At 44.9% G+C, this 22,597-nt stretch overlaps 1 long non-coding RNA gene across 4 annotated transcripts in view; it reads right to left on the reverse strand.

Moving 5' to 3' along the window:
* LOC110346895 (uncharacterized) overlaps positions 1-21,179 on the reverse strand; it is a 74,346-nt gene extending 53,167 nt beyond the window's left edge. For 2 of the 4 annotated variants that reach the window (XR_002391189.2, XR_002391188.2), the window contains exon 1: positions 5,482-21,179. This is a non-coding gene — a long non-coding RNA (uncharacterized LOC110346895). The remainder of the gene's footprint in view (positions 1-5,481) is intronic. The other 2 variants (XR_015443173.1, XR_015443172.1) reach the window with 2 other exon arrangements.
* Positions 21,180-22,597: the final 1,418 nt, after the last annotated feature.

The raw sequence follows: 22,597 nt of genomic DNA on the forward strand, positions 1-22,597 counted from the left end.
TGGCTAAAGGAATTCCTTTAACCATAGTTATTGACCAGCAATAGGCACACCATTTATGTGGGATTGAGCAGAATGAATGGAAGAATTTCAATTCCATGATTAGAAAAGAAAGTCATTGGATTTGAAATCCTATAATATAACACTTCAAGGAGTTCCTGTGTGTATTTCTCCCATTAACAAACTCTCCTTCTTTCCCTAAATAACTACTATCCTGACTTTCAAGATTCTGTTTTCCTTGCTCTTCATTTTAACTTATGTATTCACACCTAAACAATATATATCTATTTTATGTATCTTGACATACACATTTTTTAAGAAGTTGAATTATACTAAGTATATCCTTAAACTTATTTGTTCAACATTGTATTCATAAGCTTTATCCATATTATTGAATGTAGCTGTAGTTTCTGATGCTCTGTAGCACTCCATTTTTTAATGTCCTGTGATTCATTTAGCTAGTAAATTATTAGTAGTGATTTAATCTGGTTCTAGTATTCTGGTTTAGCAACAAAGTTGCCATAGGCACCTATTGTCCATAACTTATTTATTTATTTGGTTGGTTTTATAGGGGATTGAACCACTAAACTATTCCTCCACTCCTTTTCATTTTTCTTTTGAGGCAGAGTCCCACTAAGTTGCCTGAGATGGCCTGGAACTTACGATCCTCCTGCCTCAGCCTCTCAAGTAGCTGGAATTGCAAGTGTGTGCCCCTACACCTGGCTCATTGTCCTTAACTCTTTTTTTTTCTTTTGAGACAGGGTCTTGCTATATAGTTCAGGCTGGCCTTGAACTTACCATGTAGCCCGAGATGGCCTTGAACTTGTGGCACCTCAGCCTTCCAAGTGCTCAAATTATAGGCATGCACCACCACGCCTGGCCTTCATTGTCCATAACTCTTGGTGCAGGTGTACTACATGAATTTGTCTAGGTAGACTTGCATTCATCTATGCCTTAAAATGCCAAACTGTTAGCCAAAGTGGTTGCACTTTATAAACCATGTATAAGAGTTCCCATAACTCCATATCCTCACTAAATGTTTGGTGATGTCAGAATTTGATTGTCCTATGGTCTATATGAACATAGCAATATCTCTTTGTGGTTCCATTTTGCATTTTCCTGATTATTAATGAAATTAAACACCTTTTTATATTTTTATTAGCCATCTGAATTTTCTCTTTTATGCAGTACCTAGGAAAAATTTTGCCAACTTTCTACTGCATTGCCTGTTATTTATATAATTTTGCTACTACACTTTTTGGGGCGGGGGTTTGTTCATGTCTTGCAAGTATCTTCTGTCTGTGTATGGACTTTTTTTCACTCTTAAGAAGGAAAGTTCTTAATTTTAATATGGTCAAGTTTGTTAATGTTTTCCTTTATATTTGTACTTTTTGTATGATTAAAAATTTTTTCTCTGCCCTGATGTTGCCAATTAGTTGAGGGTTCTTTACCTCGAGTAAGATAGAAATTATGCATCGGCATAGTACAGCTCTGCTAGCAGCCCTGATGTTACCACTTAATGCCAGTTAATGCTGGATGCCAACAGTTGTCGCTGCTGGGTACTGGTCTCTGCTGCTGTTGGCTGCCACCCTTCATTGGCTGTTGGTCTCTGGACCTCTTCAGGAATAGTAGCCCCTAATGTTTATTACTCTTTCTTTTTTTTTTTTTTGAACCAGAGATCGAACTCAGGTCCTTGTGCTTGCGCAGCAGGCGGTGAAACCACTGAGCTAAATCCCTGGCCCTATTGCTCTTTCTTTAAAGCAATTGCTTCAGAGACCACGATACCCAAGAAATAAATGAAGTAAATTTATAGGACGACTAGAGTGAAACTATTTCAACATGACCTGTGCAGCAGCACAGGAAGGCCAATACAGAGAGACAGCCCTCCTAGACTAATCCAAGAAGTATGAGGGGAATGCTGTTTATATAGCAGCTATAGGCCTGTGATTGGTCCAAGTGTAGGTCTGTGATCGGTTTAAATTTGGGCCTGCTGATTGGAGACTGTGCTTAGTTCAAGCGGGTGGGTAAGGGGAATCCAAGACAGCCCAGCTATCATGGGCAGGTGAGCTGTTTGATTGATAGCTGTTGCACTGCCTCAAAAAATGTCAGGGCTGAAACCAGGGAGTCTTCAGGAGGTCTAGCTATGTTCATCACAGTTGTTAGGATTTGGGGGTTGGGGTGGGGATGTTAATGGGCCCAGATACCTCCCTTGGGCCATGTTAGGGTGCTCCTCCACCTTCTTCAAAGAGGAGGGACATCATCTGGAGTGGCAAGAGCAGGGGAGGTGCATCACAGCTGACAGCCAAGCTGCACCTGCTGTCGGAGTGACTCAGAGAGCTGCCAGGAAGCAACCTCATGAGTGATTAGACATTTTGTGTGTCTGCTGAGAATCCAACCCAGGGTCTCGAGCATGTCAAGCACACACTCTACCACTGAGCTGACTCCCAGCCCCTAGAATTGATTTTTCTGCATGGAGTGAGATAGAATCCCAATTGTCGCCTCCCTATATGAATGTTCAGCTATGCCAGCACTGTTTATTACAAAGTCTACCCCCTGCTCTGTGATCCACCTCTGCCATGTGCCAAGTATTCATAGAAGCATGAATCTATTTCTGCACTCTTCTGTTCTGTTGGTCTGCCAGTCTATCCCTCAGCACCACACTGCTTTGTTTACTAGAGATTTGTAATAACTTTTTATTTTATCCGTCAAATTCTCAGATCTTGAGGGAAGAATCTCAAGTGTCTTGAATATTCTTGGTCCTTTGGATTTCCATATAAAGTTTAGAATGAGCCATCAGTTCCACAGAAGGAAAAGAAAAGCCATCTGGAAGTTTTCTTTTTGGTACCGGGGATTGAACTCAGGACCTTGGGCTTTCGAGGCAGGCGGCTGAACCACTGAGCTAAATCCCCGGCCCCCATCTGGAAGGTTTATTGGGATTCCATTCAATGTATAAATCAAACTGAGGAGCCTGTTTAGTTTGCCAGCCCACAAACATGGTATACTTTTGGTTTATTGAAATCTTAAAAAAGAAATAGCCTAACTGAGGCATGATTGACATACAATAAATTATGCTTACTTAAGGCATGCAATTTGATACAGTTTGACATATATACACCTATAAAACCAACCCTTCAATCAAGCTAATGAGTATATCCATCAGCCCCAGATATTTCTTCATTCTTCTTTATAATCCCTTCTCCCTAGTGCCCCCTCCCTTCCCTCCATGATGATGTTAAACTTCCTTTCATGCGCTTATTTTCCATTCATATATCCTCTTTGGTGAGTTATCTGCTCTTTTTTTTTTTTTTCAAATCTGCTCATTTTTAACTGAGTTGTTTTCTTACTCTTGAGTTTTGAGGATTCTTTATATTTTTTGGTTACAACTTTTTCATTAGATATTGATGTACAAATGTTTTTTCTCCCAGTTCGTGGTTTGTCTTTTCGTTCTCTTAACAGTATCTTTTGAAGAGTAAACATTTTTTGATACAGTGTAATTTATCAGTTTGGTTTTTTTTGTGGATTGTGCTTTCATTGTAATATTTAAGATATCTTTGACAAATACAAGGTTACAAAGGTTTTCTGCTGTGTCTCTTCGTATAGTTTTAGGACTTAACATTTAAGTCTGTGATCACAACTTTGGTATGTGTTGAAAGGTATGGATCAAACAAACCAGGTATATTTCTGCCTTTTTGAAGTCTTTTAAAGATGTCTTTTTATACAGATTTATAATTAAACCACAAGGGGACCACACATCTTTTGTTAGTTTTATTCCAGGTAATTTAATTTCTTTGATGCTCTTGTAAATGGTATGTGTTTTATTTTGGTACTGGGGATTGAACTCGGGACCTTGCGCTTGAGCAGCAGGTGCCAAAACCACTGAGCTAAATCCCCGGCCCCAGTGGTATGTATTTTTTAAAAATGTTTTTCTATGCTTCTTGTTACTGGATACAGAAATGTGAATAATTTTACATACACTGATTTTGTATCTAGCAATATTGTCAAACTTATTCTAATAGTTTATTTATGGATCTTTTTGGACTATGTATATATAAAATTTATATTATCTATAAATAATGACAGTTTTGCTTTTCCTTTCCACTTCTTTTATTATTCTTTCTTTGTATATGATACACAATTATGTTTTATAGATGAATCGCAACTTTTACCACTATGAAGTAGCCCTGTTTTTCTTTTTTGAGACTTTTAGCCTTAATATTTGTCTCATATTAATACAATGAACATAACAACATAATATACATAGGCTATCTTTTGTTAGCGTATTCATGGTTTATCTTATTTTACTCTTTGTCACTCACCCTTTGTGTATTCTTATGTATTTTTGTAAAAAGTGCGTTTGTTCTTAATTTATACTGAGGGTCTTTATCTTTTAACTAGAATAATTAGATGATCTGTATATAAATGAGTTAAATTTACCACCTTAGTTTTGCTTTCTAGTTGTCTTGCCTGTTCCATATTGCCTTTTCTCTCTTTTCTTGCCTTCTTTTGGAATAACTATCTATTTTAAAAAATTAATCCTACTTTTTAAAAACCTTTTTCTATTATCTTAGTAATTACCCAGAAGACACAGCATGCATTCTTTATATATCAGTCAGAAGTTAATCAAAACCTTTGCCTTCCTTCCAAACAATCAAGAATCTTAAAATCACTTGACGTTGTTAACTCTTTCCCAGTGTAGATACTGTTGTCACTGTGCATTTTAATTCCACAGTGTGTGTGTGTGTGTGTGTGTGTGTGTGTGTGTGTGTGTGCTGGATCCTGTGTGACAGCAAGTTTAGTCAGTGAAGCAGAAATTACCCTAGGTGTTTCAAGCAAATTTCATATGGGAATTTTGGCTATTATGTGTTGGAAAGCCTGGTGAAACAAAATAGGGGTACAGGAATGTTAGCAGGAACTGCAGAAAGAGCTACTTGACATCAGGCTCAATGCCCTCACTTGGTCCTGCCATGGCTATTGGGACAGAAGCAAGAAGGTCCCTGTGTTTCTGCCATCTTCACAACTCCTATAGGTAGATGTTTCTCACTTTCAGAACCTAAGCGGGATCCTGCTGGCCTGGGAATCTGAGCAATATGCTTCTCATCTCTAACCCTGCAGTGTGACACAAGAGCAAAGGCAATGACTGGCAGCAATGTCCAGCACAACCTTAGATGTTGTATTTATTATTTCATATGGCCCACATTTACCTAGAATCATCCCAAATTTGCCACTTTATTTGTTCTTTATTCATGTCTCTGAACTTCCAACCCAGATCATCTTCCCACTATTGATATAGGTCACAGAATTTCCTTCTGTGAGAAGCTGTTGGTAGTAATCACACAAGGAGACTGGCCTGGGTAGTCTCTCCATGAGGGAGGGGACACTGGGGCCCTGTTCTCCCAGTGAAATCCAGGCCTCGGCTGCTTATGTCAGTCCCAGGATTTGAGCACCTGGCTGCTGGGCTTTCTGCCAGGGGTTTGCACTTCTTACCTGGGTAAATGATGACTCCAAGCCACTGTCCCTTTCTCCTGACAGCTTCCACTTCTCACTGTGCTAGAAATGCAAGGCTACAAAGTAGGACAGCCACTTTGGTCCAACGTTCTCCTCCCCCATTGTCTGCCCTTCTTCCTGCTCCCAGAGCAATAGGTGGAGGAAAGCTGGCCCCAGCAGAGAATGGACAAGTCACCACTTCTTCCTGTAACATCACTGGCCCTCCACATCCACACATTCTGCGTCCGTGGGTTTCACTTTGGATCAGAACTTTTTTTTTAATTGCATGAAGCAGGCTTGATGGTGCACTCCTGTAATGCCAGCCCTCTGGGAGGCTGAGGCAGAAGGATCACAAGTTCTAGCCCAGACTGGGCAACTTATGAAGACCTCATCTCAGAATTTAAAAATTAAAAAAAGACTGGGGTTGTAGCTCAGTGCAAAAGTCCTTGGTTCAATTCTCAGTACTGCAAAAATAAATACAAATTTTAAAAATCATTACTACTGGATTTATACAGACTTTTTTCTTGTTACTAGGCCCCAAACAATACAGAGTAACAAGTATTTACATAACATTTGCATTGTATTAGGTATTACCAGTAATCTAGAGGTGATTTAAAGTTTAAGGGAGGATGTGTATGTAAATAGTGCACCATTTTATATAAGGGACTTGCAGGGTCCTGGAGCTAGTCCCCCATAGTGACCCAAGGACAGCTGTATAAGGATTTACACTGCTTACATTGTACAGGAACTCAGAGCAACTTGTGGCTGTCACAGAGGCCACTGCCCAAGGTGTGGGAGCAGATGTGGACACAGCCCTTGGAGCACGTGAATCAAGCAAGGCCTGAGGCCAAGGAGAGAGTAGTAGTTAGTTGAAGGGAACTTGTTCTCCTTTTGTGCTTGCTGTGGTGTGGCACACTTGTCACTTGGCCAGGGAGTGGGCAAGGCCTCAATGCTCTGGGCAGCATGTCCATCCTAGGACTACAGCGAGAGAGGAGCCAGTTCTTCAGGGCCCATCCTGAAACTGTTACCCAGCCTGGCACAAAACTCACCTGTCTCTCTGTCACGTGGAGTGATTCTTTTCCCACTTGCTTCTTTTTCCTAAACATTCATTTTACTAAAAGCCTTTAAAAAATTTTTAATTATATAATACAGGAATACAAGTCTAAATTTTACAGATAAATCCCCTCTTGACTATCATACCAACAATCCAACATCTCCCTCTAAAGATAGTGTGATGTATGTAGACCCATGTCCTTTTCTATACCCCTATTCATAAATATGTGTACATAATTGCTCTAACTTGTTAAACATAAATGATATAGTGTACATATGTTTTCTAACCTGACGAATTATCTTCATTCTTTTTAAGTACTGCAAAGAATTCCTTGAAATGGGTGGGGCCATTACTGCCCATTTGATCCTTCCTATGCAATGGATAGGTGGCCATTCCCAATTCTAAGAACAGGTAATGAAAACTCTGGACACAGCTCTCTGAGGTCCTGTGAGGTTGCCCTTCACCGCTACTCTACCTCCTGCTCCTCCCCTCCTTAATGCACTGAGAGACTGGTCAAATTTGTAACCACTCCTGTCACAAGTGCTTTGCAGTTACCTTCAGAGACCAAAGTTCTGAACAGTTCCCCGCTTTCAAACCTCCCACTTTTTACAAAAATCAATAAACAAAGTTCTGGAAACAATGATCAAAGAAGTAGATCCACAGCCTCATCCCTGTCCCCTTCCCTGACAGGATTCCAGGTCTGTAGAAAACTATCACCATGCCACATTTGGACTTCAGGATCTAGGCCGGAACAGCCACCCCGTGACGAGGGACTTCTCCCTGACTCTCATTTACACACAGCATCCTTCTACTTGAGCATATCCCTTGTTCAATCTAATAAATTCCCTTTTCTCTCATAATAGGAAGTTGGAGTTGTCCATTTTTAGCAGCGTAAGGGAGCTGGCCCACATTGTCTCCGTGAGGAATGGAGGAGGGGCCTAAATCAAACACTAGAATCAGGACATTACCTCTTAGCAGCTTAGTGGGGACTGAGAGGAGGCCCATCCTCTTTAGAAAAGAATTTTCTGCCAGTCCCAATTATGGGTGTCCACAGGACAGAGTGGTTTCCAAGTGCTGGGTGACTGTGGCAGTTCCACCAGCGTGGGCTTCCCTCTTACGGCCTTGGCAATGTCATGGGGTCTCCTTGCAGCCTAAAACAAGGACCTGAATCAGTGTGATCATAAGTAGCTTCCTCAATCCCTTCAGGCCTCAGTTTCTACATCTGTAAAATGGGGAAGAGTGATGCCTACGCCAAAGGATTGCATGATGGTCAGATGAGATCACTTATGTGAAAACACGAAAAGTCTAGCAGGATGTCAGTGCGTCATATCATGGAACTAGAATCTAATTCCTCTGTAACCCAGCCAACATGAGGTAATGTAGGAAGGATGGGCATGCCAGGAGGCTAGTAAAAAATCCAGAAGAAGGAGCAGAAGAGAGAATTTACCCAAGGACAGAAAGGCCCCTGGGTCCAGAGTGTGGGCGGAGCAGCGCTGGGCCTATCCAGCTCCCTTTGTCCTAAGTCAAGGCTCACCAGACAGCCTTCTGGTTGCTGATTTGTATTCTCATTGACCTTGGTCTAGCCTGGGGCCAGAAGCAGCCTACTAGGTATTAGGCAAGTTCACTCCTTGGTTGTTGATTGTTTCTCTTAACTCTGCACAGAGGTGTCATTAGTAGCTGCATTTTCTAAGCCAGAAAATAATGCTCAGAGGTCCAGGGGGCTTTTTCAAGTACCTTGCAGGCAGGTAACACAGGGTCTGTTGGGCCCCAGGACTCCATTCCCATTACATCATGCTTGCTCCCAGCCTCGGGTCCTGGCCCCCGAAGGAGCGGTCTGGACCCTGAAAAGGCACACCCCCATCACCAGGCTTCTGACAGGGCGGTCAGCTTTCTCAGAGGAGTCTTAACTTTCAGGATTTATTTCTCCTCCCCTCCTTCCAGCCTGAGCCCTACCTCTGTCCTATACCCCTAACCCCACCTACTGACCTGAAAAGAATCAAGCTTCTAAATCACCCAGACCTTGAACCAGTGTGACTCAGCAGCAGCCCTCTCTTACAGCCTGGAGCTCCAGCTGTCCCTGAGACTGCTTCCTGTGGACAGTCTCTAGTAACAGCGATGAGCCCGGCCAGCTGACAGTGTTAGGCTGCCTGCCAAGTCACCTAGGGTGAAGGGTCGACAGCAGCCAAGCCCACTGCTGGGTTTGTGTAGCTGCCCTACAAATAAGGTGACCAGTTCGTCCTAGTTCTCCCAGGAAAACTCTCAGTCCCAGGAAAATCAGAATGGGTGGTCCCCCTGTTGGCAAGCCCAAAGCCCCATTCTTTGCTTTGCAGAGATGGTGACCAAGCCAAGGGCCGGCTCTGTTTGCTCTTGTTCCGCCCTCTGACCCAGACACTTTGCAGGAACAGACACCTGTCACTCAGCCTGCCTCCAAGGGCCTTTAGGAGGCTCGGAACATGTGGCCATCAGGCAGTCAGCTCAGCTCGTACCATGTGTCAGGGGCCACAGAGTTAAGGCTATACTTGTTTTTTTTAAAAAAAAATAGTAGCGCTGTTTTGGGGGGTTTTTGCTTCTTTTTCCTTTTTAATAACTATCCACTGCCTTTGTGGCTAGTGCTCTGTCTACCTTCCGTCCAGCGTGTCTGCCAGTAGTCTCCTGACGGATTTGTATGACCTTGGTCCTGCTCCTTTAGTTGGGTGACAATTGGGTGACCACTGCACAGAGCAAGGAGGGTCTATGCTGAGGAAGGGTCAGTGGAGGAATGGCTCTCATGGCCACCACTGACGGCCCAGAGCCTGGACTTGCTGGGACAGTGATAGAAGGTTTGGTCCCAGGAGGTGCTGAGCAGCCCAAGAGCTATAGTCAGAATCTGACTGCAGAGGCTCTGCTGGAAGACCTGATGGCAGCTGTGGTTGGTAAGGTAATGGCCTCCTTCCTAACTGCCAGGACCTATGACATGTGGCCTTACGTGGTAAAAATGAACTTTGCAAGTGTGATAAAGTTAAGGATCTTGACATGAGGAAAATATCCTGGATTTTCCAAGTGGGCTGGCTATAATCACAAGGGTCCTTAGAAGAGACAGATAAGAGGTCGGAGACAGGAGGCCACAACCTGACAACATAAGCAGAGATGGGAGTGAGTGATGCAGGCTCAGAAGCTGGCAGAGCCAAGGTGTGGATCCACCCTGGAGCCTCCAGAAGTTGCTTAAGTTCTGACCTCTGGAATTGGAAGAGGTGGTGTTTCAAGCCACCAGGTGTATGTGTGGTAACTTCTTACAGTAGGGAAAGGACACCTGTGCTGTGGGGCTTAAGCAGTGCATCGTCAGTATTACTCACATTCTGGAAAACAGGGACTCTGGCTCTGTGAGATGGGATATGGAGGGGTCGGCACTGTGCCTGGCACGCAGCATGCTCTAGAGAGGGCACTCTGGCCTCATCCCCAGCTTGTCCCAGAGGACCAGGCTGGCTCCCTGAAAGGGGCAGTGTCCACTGTAGATAGATGTCCTCGACTCTCAAAGATGGACCACAGACCTGCAGCACCAACACCCCCTAGAATGTTGTTTGAACTGCAGGACTCAGGCTCCGGCTCAGATGTAAGTCAGGATCTACATTTTCCCAAGGCCCCTGTTCGTTCATCTGTGCACCATGCTTGAAAGACATTGATCCCACCAAGGGTTTGCTGAATCCTCACAACATCAGGTGGAGGCAGGCACAGCAGTCATTACCATCAGGCAGAGGAAACGGGTGGGGTGGGGTGAGGTGTCCCTGGGTGTAGCAGACCCAGGGCTCAGCCCCTCTGTGTGTCTCACTCCAAAACTGGTGTCTCTGCCAATAAGTACAATGTTCAGGAGCATTGCCCTAAGACCCCTGCTTCTGGCCCCTTCTGGAATCATGCCCATTTCTACCTCCACTTTTTTCTCTTCTTCTTAACTCTGTCTCTCCCTCCCTTTCCCTCAGTGCTCCTCTGAGCCAGGCCTTGGAATGTGGGAGAAAACCGTTTTCCAGGGACACACTCAGCCATCCCCATGCCCATGCCGCACTGAGCAGCACAAGTGCTTGGGGCAACCACTAACATTTCTGACACCTGGCCCCACCTCAGACTCCCTGAGTCAGTTTCTCATGGGGTGAGGCCTGGGCCAGAATATTTTGAAATTATCCCTGAGGTAATTCTCTTTGCAGCAGATCCACAGCTGTTCTGGAAGAAGTCTCAGGTGTGCTGGTGCACAAAGAAAAGGGAGCCATCAACCCTGGTGTGTGGATCAGAGAGAGTTCACTTCTAGGAAATAGGAGCACTGCACAGAGGAGGTGATGAAAACGTGTTTTGAGGAGTTTTTCAGAACAGGGTTTGGATGGGAGTAGAGGTGTTTTAGGTAAAAGAATCAGTTTTTGAAAAGCCATGGAGGCAGAATATAGGGACATATTCAGGAGACTAATTGAGTGTGACTGACAATCAGATGGGTAGGGCTGGAGAAGTGTCTGGCCCAGGTCACCAGCAAGTCAGGTGCTCCTGTTTGTCCTTGTCTGTCCTCAGAGGACCCTGACTGCCCCTTGATCGTCATTTTAATTTCTCTGCACCCTTTCCCTACATTTTTTCCAATTCTGAAACTCCCAGAGGGCGCTGGTACTCTGCTGGCATCTGAGACCAGAGGAAGTGGAGCCAGGGAATGCCGTCCACTCCTGAGCTGTCCAACAGCAAGACATTTCCCAAGAGGACCGGGCACACAGCTGCTGGGATGGATCACACAGAGAACCCAGAAGATGGGGTGGGACTTGCAGCCCTGCCTGCTGTAAGCTGGGAACCCGGGCTGTCTACAGAGTCTCTCTGAACCTTTGACTTTCGCTCTCCTGGGCTTGTGTGCCTGCCCTCTCCCATATCCAGCTACTTGCCCTCAGCTTGAAGAACTTCAAGTCACCTCGTTTTCGATGACATAGGGTCCAGTTTTGTTCCTTAGATAAAAGCCACACCTCTGGGGTCCAGCCCTTCCTTCTCTGAGCCTCGGCTGTGGAATAGGGATGGTCATCCTGGGAACAACCAAAATTTGTGTTTTCTTTTCTTTTTTCAAATTTTTACAATTTATTAATCCTGTCATGAAAATGTTGTACAATCACCACAAAGAAAGTCATGGCAGAATTTTTAATCTTTTCTGTTCTTATCCAGTCTCCACCTCACTTCCCTGGCCTTTGCAGTTCCACTGACTTTCTTCATTCTGGTTTCACCTTCCTTGTGAGGCAGGCACGGTGTCTCTGAGCTAAATCCCCGGCCCTGTTTTTGACATCTTTTCCTCTCATATAGGCTGCTTTTAATCGAAGGGATCATAAATCACACCAAAGCCAGTTGTCTTACCACCACCAAAATGGACTGTCAGTCCAGATACAAAGATGACAAGTGGCGTGGTTGTGTGCATTTTGGTAAGTTTTCCTGCATTTCTGTCTTAGGTACTGTGGTCTTCCCAGAAAGAAGTATCAGTGACCATTTGTTTCCTCTGCAGTAGTTGGTTGGTTGTGGACTTCCAGTCTAGTTAATTACTGTGTCATTCATGATGGTGGCCCACCCCTAGGCAGCCAGGGAGGAAAAGAGGACAACCAAGTTTTTGTAAGACCTGGGCATGTTGTTACGGACTGGTACCTGTCATCTCTTATGTCACTCTGCTCCCAGGCTACGTGCATGTGTACAGGACTGGGCACATGGCCAACCCTGGGCAGCCAGAGCCTCCCCTAGGGATGACAGAGCTGAGTCTAACCCAGAGGAGCCCTTTCTTCTCTGGGCAGAGCGATACCACATGGGACTGTGCCGAGGATCTGGTCTCCTCTGATTGACGCTGAGAAGCAGAGAGGAACCTGAATGTGTGTGACCTTCTGGTTCCAGCTATATTAGAGGCAAACTTTACCTCTCCCTGCCTTCTTATCCTTCTCACTTGATAGATATTTTTCTGGAAGCTTTCCAGAATAATTTCATCCTTCAGCCTAATCTAGTTCAGATCAGTGTGTGTGTGTGTGTGTGTGTGTGTGTGTGTGCGCGCGCGCGCCTTGTGCCCACAGAGACTGACAGGTCAGGTTGTGTCACCACCCCTATTTTCAGGTGAGGAAACCAAGGCTAAGAGAAACCCAGTAGCTTGCCCAAAGTCACTCAGGGATAAAAGCAGAGAAAGGATTTGGACTTAAGACCACCTTACCCCCAACTCCCTGTCCTTCCCTCTGTTCACTGTCTTTGGTTCTCTTCTGTCATAACAGCTCTGTTTCTTTCTGTATTAGTAGGAGCAGGTCAGGAAAGCAGAAATCATGCCAGGATCTCAACCGAGGAAGTCTAATATGAGGATTTGGTTACACAGGGCAGAAGAGAAAGAAAATACTTAGGAAGATCCAGTGAAAATAACTACAGAAAGCAGCTGTCACTTCTAGGGCTTGGGACAGAAGAGAAGAGAATGGGGTTACAGGAACTCAGAGGAGGCCCCTGGAGCACAGCTCAGACATGGAGGAGGGGTATTTGGGGACTTTGGCCCAGGTATTTGGGGACTTTTGAGCTGGCACAGCAGGGCTGCTGCTGGGACCTGCTGCCACTGGGAAGCTGCATGGGCAGCGCTCCTTCCTGCCTTCTCTCCTTCCCTCTCCTGCCTTCTCATCTCCTCCCAGGGGCTCCTATGGGTAGCACCAAATGGAAAGCCAGCCAGCAAAGGCAACTGGGAAATGAGGTTGCCAAGATGGAGCCCAGCATCACAGTGCCAAGCCAGGGCAAAGGTTAATTGACACATCTTGCGCTTTTCCCACTCCTGCAAAGGATCAGCTTATCCCAAATCAAGACGCAAATCCGTCCCTTGTCCCCTTCTCTGGTCTTTCTTGCAGGGTGTAGAGCTGAGCCCACAGTCCAGGTCGGTGGCTCTAATAGGTGCATTGCATAGTGAAATAGGTTTATTACAGTCTGCAATGTGGACTCTGGGTGCTGGAGGAATGTTTTTCCCAGCCCCAGCTCCTCACGAGAGAATTCCAGTCTGCTTTGCCCAGATCTTCTGCAGACACCTCAGCCAGCCCAGACAGCTGGCAAGGTGCTATCCTTGTAGAACTGGCTACTCCCTGGCCAGGGGGCAGCAGGAGGATCTGCTGTGGCAGTCAGCACCCTCCTAGTGTCACGCCTTTCACAGGTGTGACTGCTCAGACACAGGGCTGACTTCAAGGCTGGCCACGAAGTTGGCTCTTTGCTCCAGCCCCTCCCTGGTGCCTCATCCCTGAGCCTGGCACATCAGGTCCTGTCCTCACTGGCTCAGACTCCGAGGTCTGGGTATCCTCCCACTCTGACAATCGTGGGAGCACGAGGCTCCCTGACACTGTCAGATTCTTCCCTGCCTCAGTTTCTCCTCCTACCAACTCACTTTTCCTGTCTGATGTGGAAGAAAGAGGAGGAAATATGGACATAAGTGAGAATTTGCTCCCCCACTTCCTGACTAGATGACATTGGCAATTTATTTGTGCCATTCATTAAATTTAAAAAGCCTGGCAACTCTATAGGCCCATTAATCATGCACCCCATCCTTCATGTGATATATTGTCATGTATATCACATCTATCAGCACTATAAACACCACAATATACTGTTATAAATTTTTCTTTTAAAAGCCATGTGTATGTATGTTTGTTCTGTATGTTTTTGTTTTGTTTTGTTTTGATTTGGTACCGGGGATTGAACTCGGGTCCTTGCACTTGCACAGCAGGTGGCCAAACCACTGAGCTAAATCTCCGGCCCTGTTCTGAGTGTTTGTTTGGTTGTTTTTATTTTGAGACAGAATCTCAAAATGCTGCTCAGGTTGGTCTTGAACTCCTGGGCTCCAGCAATCCTCCTGCCTCAGCCTTAGCACTGTAGGTACCCATTAAGATACCTGCTAATCATATCCATTTGGAAGAAATTTAAAGAAAACCACCTTTCATATTTACCCATACCCTGGCCATTTATGGTACTCTTTGCACCTTCCTGTAGTCTAAGTTTCCATTTGCTATAATTTCCCGTCCATCTGAAGACCTTCTTTTAGCATTTATTTGTTTACTTTTTGCAGATTTACTGGCAGTGAATTCTCTTCATTTTCATTTTTCTGAATGGATACTTCATTTTCAGGCAGTAGGAGGAGAAAGAACATTCCAGAATGAAAACTGTAAGGAGGCCAGTGTGATGAGTGCATAGGACAGGGTGATGAGAGGCTTGAGAGGAGGCAGGGGCAGATCTGGGGCAGGAGACAGCATCATCAGGTTGTGTTGAAAGGTCATTTTGACTGGAGAGAGTATGGAGCTAAGAGACTTGAGAGCAGATGTGGGGAGCTGTCATCACAGGGTCCAGGCAAGTGAGTATGGTATCACAACTACAGGATGTCCGGGGAGAAGAGAGAAGCTGGGCTTGAGAGATATTAAGGAAGTAAAAGCAATGAGATGCAACGATTGATTAGATGTTGTGAATGGGGACAAGGTGAAATGATGACTCCAAGGTTTCTGATTTCTTTAACTGAATGGTGATGGTGCCTTTCATTGAGCTAGTGAAGGACGGGAAGGGAACCAGACTTGGGGGGAAGTGTTGGGTTCTTGGCATGACTTTGGGGTACCAGTGAGACATCCAACAAGATATGTTGAGTTTTTCTGTTCCCTCTTGATCATGTTGCTTTGCTCAAAAAAAAATGATGCAACATGGCCACTCTAAACCATTCCAACTCCAGAACCCAAAAATGGATCTTTAAATTCAAAATTTTTTAGAGAAATGACATCTCATTGGTTGTTGGCCAGCCAATAGGTTAGTTCTCCTTGGGTCAAGTGACTACCTTTCATCCAGTCAGTTATGATAGGAAAGGAGTATGTCACATGGAACAAATACTGGTGCTCAGGGCTGACTTTTCAGTAGAAGCTAAGGGAAAAGAGGAGGAATTCCTAGAGGAAGAGCTGCAGACAGGATAGCACTTGTTAAAACAAAGAGTCAACTAGGTGGTCTACAAGGATGCTTTAGCTTCCAGGGATTTATAGGCCCACTTCTGTCTGTGAACATAAAGGACAAGGGCCAGAAAGCTGCCCACTATGGGAAGCTCTGTCTGGGCTCCAGACACTCTAAGAAATGCCTCTCACATCCTCAGCAAGATACTGGCAAACAGAATATAGAGGGTCATCAAGAAGATCATATACCCTGACCAAGTCAGATGTATCCCAGGGATGCAAGGATGGTTCAACTTCGTTAATCAATAAATGTAATATACTATATTAACAGAGCCAAGGAAAAAAACCATATGATCATCTCAATAGATGCAGAAAAGTCATTCAACAAAATCCAACACCCATTCATGATAAAAACGCTGCAGAAAATTGGAATAGAAGGTCTTTATCTCAACCTGATTAAGGCTATCTATGAAAAACCAACAGCCAACATCATACTAAATGGTCAAAAACTGAAAACTTTCACGCTAAAATCAGGAACAAGACAAGGATGCCCACTATCACCACTCCTGTTCAATATAGTTCTGGAAACATTAGCCACAGCAATTAGAAAAGAGAAAGAAATAAAAGGAATAAAGATAGGAAAGGAAGAAGTTAAACTGTCATTATTTGCTGATGATATGATACTTTAGATAGAAGACCCAAAAAACTCTACCAAAAGACTTCTAGACTTAATTGACAGATTAGTAGAGTAGCTGGATACAAGGTCAACACTCAAAAAACTATAGCCTTCTTGTAGACAAATAACAGACTCACTGAGAGAGAAATTAGGGAGACAATTCCTTTCACAATAGCATCCAAAAAAAAGAAATATCTAGGAATCAATTTAACAAAGGAAGCAAAAGACCTCTACACTGAAAACTACAGCATCTTGAAAAAGGAGATCGAGGAGGATATAAGAAAATGGAAAGACATCCCTTGTTCCTGGGTAGGAAGAATCAATATAGTGAAAATGGCCATACTTCCAAAACTGCTATATAGATTTAATGCAATGCTGATTGAAATTTCAACAATATATTTCACAGAACTCGAGAGAACAATCCAAAAATTCATTTGGAACCATAAGAGACCTAGAATAGCAAAAACAATTGTAGGCAACAGAAACATGGCAGGGGGTATCACAATCCCCAACTTGAAACTATACTACAAAGCTACTGTGATAAAAACAGCATGGTACTGGAAAAGAAACAGACCTGAGGATCAGTGGAATAGATTAGAAGATGCGGAAACAACTCCAGACATACTCAGCCACCTCATCTTTGACAAAGGAGCCAACCACCCTCACTGGAGGAAAGATAGCCTATTTAATAAATGGTGTTGGAAAAACTGGATTTCAACCTGTCGGAGATTAAAACTAGACCCTTATCTATCACCATGCACTAAACTAAGATTGAAGTGGATTAAAAATCTAAATATTAAAACAGAAACACTAAACTTGCTGGAAGATAAATTAGGTAGAACTCTTAAAGACATTGCCATAGGAAAAGACTTTATGAACAAAACCTCAGTAGCACAGGAACTAGCACAAAGAATCAACAACTGGGATCTCATCTTATTAAAAGCTTCTGCAGGCCAGGGCTCAGTAGTGCCCCACCTGCCTCCCAAGCGCAAGGTTCCAAGTTTGATCCCCAGTTCCAAAAAGAAAAGCTTCTGCACTGCAAGGGAAACCACCAACAGAGCTAAGAGACAACCTACAATGTGGGAAAAAAGTTTTAGCAACTGTACCTCAGACAAAGAACTACTATCTAGAATATATAAAGAACTTAAAAAAATCAGTCTTTGTAAGTAGGGAAGGGTGGAGGGGGTGAAGGGAGGACAGGGAATGGGGAAAAAATAAGAACCAAGACACATCATGTACAGGTACAAACACCCAATGATAAATGTAAACATATTGTATACCTAAAATGTACCAGTAAAAGAATTTAAGGAAAAAGAAAAAAGAAAAGAAAGAAATGCCTCTCCCACCCCAGCCTGGCACAGGATAGGTTTCCTGTCTTTCTTTGCTAGTGAGTAATCCAGTTCTCAGCTCTAACTGGAAGTCACCAAGCTCTACCTTCAGGACGACAAAGGTAAAGATCCTTCCTGGGCAGAACTTCCTGTGCCTTTTGCCAGGGACTGGGCCTAGGGTGACACCAACTAGGCCTGTGCTGAGTAGACTGGGCCTGAGAAGTTCTAGTTTCCTACTCCACCTGGTGCTTCTGGTTCCTAGAGAGGTGGAGTCAGGCTCCTGGGCTCCTCAGTGTCCCCCACCTATGGGCTCAGCCCAATCAGGGGATGCACAGGACCCATCCTTGTGGCACAGGAGTCCAACATCTGCCCAAGATGTATGATAGCATCTTCCTTGTTGCCTGGACTGCTGGGCTGGCCCTCTCCCACCCTGATCCCTGCTCCTCCAAGATGAGACCTGCTCACCAGGCTCCTCCTTCACTCACTTGAGCCCTCAGAGACTGCACTGTGAGGAAGACTGACCCCACCTCTCACGTTCACACTTGCCTTTTCCCTCCTATACACCTGGTCTGCCTTTCTAGTCCATCTGCAAGATTTACATAGGCCTGGTCTGGAAAATGCGATAAGGATAACCTTCCCCAACAGAGGCAGAGGATCTAAAAGGACTGAGCCAGCAGGTCCCAAAGTGGGTCCCCAGGTCCACAGAATCAGAAGCACCTCATAGTGCACACTCTGGACGTACTGTCTTAGTCTGTTCGGGCTACCATAACAAAATACCACGTGATGGGTGGCTTAAACTACAGAAGTTTAGTTCTCAAAGTTCTGGAGGCAGTAAGTCTGAGATCAGGGTGCCAGTGTGGTTGGGTTTTGGTAAGTGCCCTCATCCTGACTTGTCACCTTCTCACTCTGTCCTCACAGGGCCTTTCTTTTGTGTGTGCCTATTGTGGGGGGGGGGGCACTCCCTCTTCTTATAAAGCCACTGAGCCTATTGAATTAGGAACATACCTCCATAACCTTAATAACCTCTTAAAGCCAAATCTCCAAACAGTTTTTCCCTTGGTATCCAAGAGGATTGGATCTAAGACCCCCATCCTGGCAGACCAAATCTGCAGATGTCCAAGTCCTTTATGTAAAATGGTGAGATATTTGCATGTAACCTGCTCACAATCTCCCATATGCTTGAAATCACTTCCAGATAACTTATAATACCTAATACAATGTAAATCCCATGTAAATGGTTGTTATATTGCAATGTTAAGGGCATAATTACCCAGGGGAAAGTCTGTACATGTTCGATACAGAGGCAATTTTCTTTCAAATATTTTCTGACCAGGATTGGTTGAATCCATGGATGCAGAACCAGTGGGTACCCAGGGCCAGCTATACAGTCAGTCACATTGAGAACTAAGGCTTCAATATCTGATTGGGGCTGAGGGACGCAATTAGGTCCAAGCACCTTCTGAGTCAGGAACTCTGGGATAGGGCCCAGGAATCTGGGTTTAAACAGTCTTCCGTGTGACCCTGATGCAAGCTCAAGTTTGAGATGCTCTCTACTAAACTCCACCAGAACATGAGATGTGCAGGGAAAGAGCCCACTCTGAGTGCCCCTCTATCAAAACACCAGGTTCTATTTCCTTTTGACTGGGTGTGTGTTTTCGTTTTTGACTGGATGTGTTGACTTCCCAGTTTAATCCCCAAAAAGGTTCCATGAACACTTAGCTTTTCTGTTTCTGCAAGGCCGTTGGTTGCCTGCCTCCCTCATGGTGGCTCATACAGTCCTGAGTTTCTGCAGGGTGACTGGGGCATTGCGATCAGGATAGTTGTTTCCAACGCCAGGTGAGAAGTCCAGGACAAACTGATCTGTTCCAGGCAAAGCATCTTAGTGGAAAGTAATGACGCATTAGAAAGAAATGCTCTTCGACTCTCCCTTTACAGAAATCAAGCCTCAGAGAGGTAACAGTGTCTGCCCAAAGTCACTCAAGAGAGTGGGAAAGCCTTCCCTATGACAGGTTTGTGGCTTCTAGGCTGGCATTCTTTCTACCACCCTAGGGCTTCTGAAACTTTAATGCACACGTAAACCTCGGGAGTCTTGCTAAATGCAGATTCTGATTCATTAGGTCTGGCTGGGCCTGAGACTGTGCCTGTCTTACAAGCTCCTAGTGGTGCTGGGGCTGTTGATCTGGGCCCCACTGAGAAGTGGGTTCTACACCTCACTGTTCTCCTCATCCTCCAGGTTGATTTTTTTTTATAAACTTCAAGACTAGGAGAGCTGAGTCTTGCAGGACAGAAACTGTCCCCTACTTGTGGTTGAGTAACAGGGAATAGAAGTCAGGAAGCAAAAGCAGTGGAGTTGAAGGAGTTTGGTGAGCTACAAAATCCCTTGCTTCTCCAAGTTTCTCCTTCAGCCCATGCTACTTGAAACCCTGTCATTTCTAGAGCTCTCCTCAAGTTGGAATCTGCTGGCCCCCACCTCTTCTCCTCCCAGGGTCCCCTCTCCCAAGGACACTCAGACCCTGCAGCAGGTCCCCCAGGCCTAGCACCATAGGAAGCTCTTGCCATGGCCACCACAGTCCCTGTGCCAAGTGTGTTCACTGAAGGGTTGGAAAGAAAACAGCCAATCTCTTCCCGCTCTGACCTTTCCTGGGGCGAGGAAGTCTTTCCCCCACAAACACCAAGCAAAGAGCCTGGTGCTCTCAAAGAATCATAAGGGGAAGAACCTGGAGGCTTAACTGGAGCTTCTCATTTTCCACATAATGCCAGTGACCACATAGGACCCACTCAAAGCTGCTGCCAGTGAAGAGTGGGCTGGTGGACACCCTGGTCTCTGGCTCCAGCCCAGACTCCTACCCACTCAAGGAAGCTCCTTGAAGGTTAGTTACAGACTGAATTGTGTCCCCCTCACCAACCACCAAATTCATGTGTGGATCCCCAGTCCCTAGTGTGAAGGTATCTGGAGATAGGGTGTTTAGGGGGTAACTGAGCTCCAGTAGTGTCATAAGGGTGGGTCCCTGAGCCAATAGGACTGTAGCCTTATGAGAAAAAATCTCTCCTCACACCAGGAAGACTGTCCTCACCATGCTGGCACCCCGATCTCAGACTTCTGCCTCTGAGATCACCTATGAAAAACAAATGTCTGTTACTGCACCCCAACTTAGCTACCTGGGCTGAGAAATCCTGAGCGGACTGAGACATTCGGGCTTTCAGGTCATTGCATTCTCATTTAGAGTCTCTAGAGGACCCCAGAGTTGATCTTCTCATGACGTGCTTCTATAACTGCTTTAAAAAAAGCACTGCTGGGAAGTGCACTGGCTTTCTCCACTCTCCAGAACACAGGTTTGGCTTGACACTGTGTGGGCTGCCATGATCCGGAGCTGTTGAAAGCAAATTGTGCTGGGTGTGGATGAGGAGGAAAGAACGAGAGCCTCGGGCCTTTGCTGTGCCTCCAGCAGCTGCAGGCCACTCTGATAGCTGTCCCCCCTCTGTCTCCATCTCCCCACAACCCCCAGTCCCCTGGAGGCCTCAGAATCTCCCCAGTGTGCCATGCTGCTTATTCCTCCATGCCGACATAAATGTCATCCACGTGCTGGAACTCTCCTTCCTTCTTTATTTCCCTGCAAACCCCCAACTATCCTTCAAGTTCCAGCCCAGGAATCTTCCCTGTAGAACTCTTCTCTACCAACCCTCCTTGACTCCTTCCTGTTCACTTATACATACACAACAACTAAATACATGCTCACCCACATGCATGTACACCCACCCACCCACCCACCCCCACACAAACACACACAGTTCTTGGCTGCAAATAGTAAAGACCAACTCTAACTAATTTAGACCCCAAAAGACTTTATTAAGAGGATATTGAGCCACCCCTGGAATGACCAGCAGTGGCATACCCTGGCAGCACCCTTAGAGCAGGTGCAGGATGCCCTGGGCACCACAGCCTGCACTGACCCTGCTAGCATTGACCCCTGGCACCTATGCCACCAGCTCTACCACCTGAGAAACTGCAGATCATTTCTCAAATTTCTCTCCCCTTTTGGCCTAGACTTTAGTCCAACTCTGGGCTGGTGGATCTGATTGACAGAGCCCAGGCCACCTGCCCCTGCCCTGGCTCTGCAGTGAGTGGTAGGTTCCACAGAGGTCAAGACACGTAGAAGGGGAGCCAGATGCTGGTAACCAAAAATTGTGATAAAGGGGGCCGGGGCTTTAGCTCAGTGGTTCTGCCACCTGCCTCGCAAGCACAAGGTCCTGAGTTTGATCCCCGATACCAAAAAAAAAAAATTGTGATAAAGGTCTTCTGGATGTAGAATATGTGCCTTGTTTTTTTTTTTTCAATTCTTTTCTTTTTTTTTTTTTTTTTTTTGGTACCAGGGATCGAACTCAGGCCCTTGCACTTGTATAGCAGGCAGTGAAACCACTGAGCTAAATCCCTGGCCCTTCAATTCTTGTCATTCATGGTAGTTAAGTTCTATAAAGTCACCCAAACACTGAATTACCATGAATCATTGCTCTTTAGGAAAACAGAGACTTAGGTTTCATGGACTCTGTGGTCACATTTTCATCAACTGGTCAATGCACAACCTTGTTTTATGCCTGTTTCTGTTTAAAGACACCACATTTACAAAAAAAAAAAAAAAGACACCATATTTAATATGTGTTGTTGACTCTCTAACCCTCAACTCATGGACAATGGCACTTAACTCATGTACAGAGGAAACTGATCTGACGTGCAATTTCTTGGTGAGCCACATCATAGTCTTCTTGAACTCAGGAACAGTGGCTGGTTCTTCAGTGCTGTGCTTGGTGGCATTTCCAACAGCAAAATTACCAACTAAAAGCACAAAAATCCTGAAACAAAAAGCAGAGTGTGTGTTCAGCTTCACCTGCATGTATACGCGTTGGGCAGCTCTAGCTTTTCACCTCTCTTTGCTTGTCCAAGAATGACAATGAAAGTGCTACAAGCATTGACTGGGGGCTAAGGCTGTGGCTCATGTTACAGCAATTGGAGTTGAGTGCTAACACTGAAAAAAAAAAAAGTATCATTTTGGGGGTTATAAATATTAACAAGTAGACAAGTTTGAAAACATAGAATTGGTGAATAATGAGGATTGATTATATAATTAAGATTGCAACTGTAAGGACAATCTTATTCCATATAACATTT

The sequence above is a fragment of the Heterocephalus glaber genome, unplaced genomic scaffold (assembly GCF_053883595.1).
Source record: "Heterocephalus glaber isolate CG9 unplaced genomic scaffold, H.glaber_assembly_v1.0 deba00001564, whole genome shotgun sequence".
Classification (NCBI taxonomy): Eukaryota; Metazoa; Chordata; class Mammalia; order Rodentia; family Bathyergidae; genus Heterocephalus; species Heterocephalus glaber.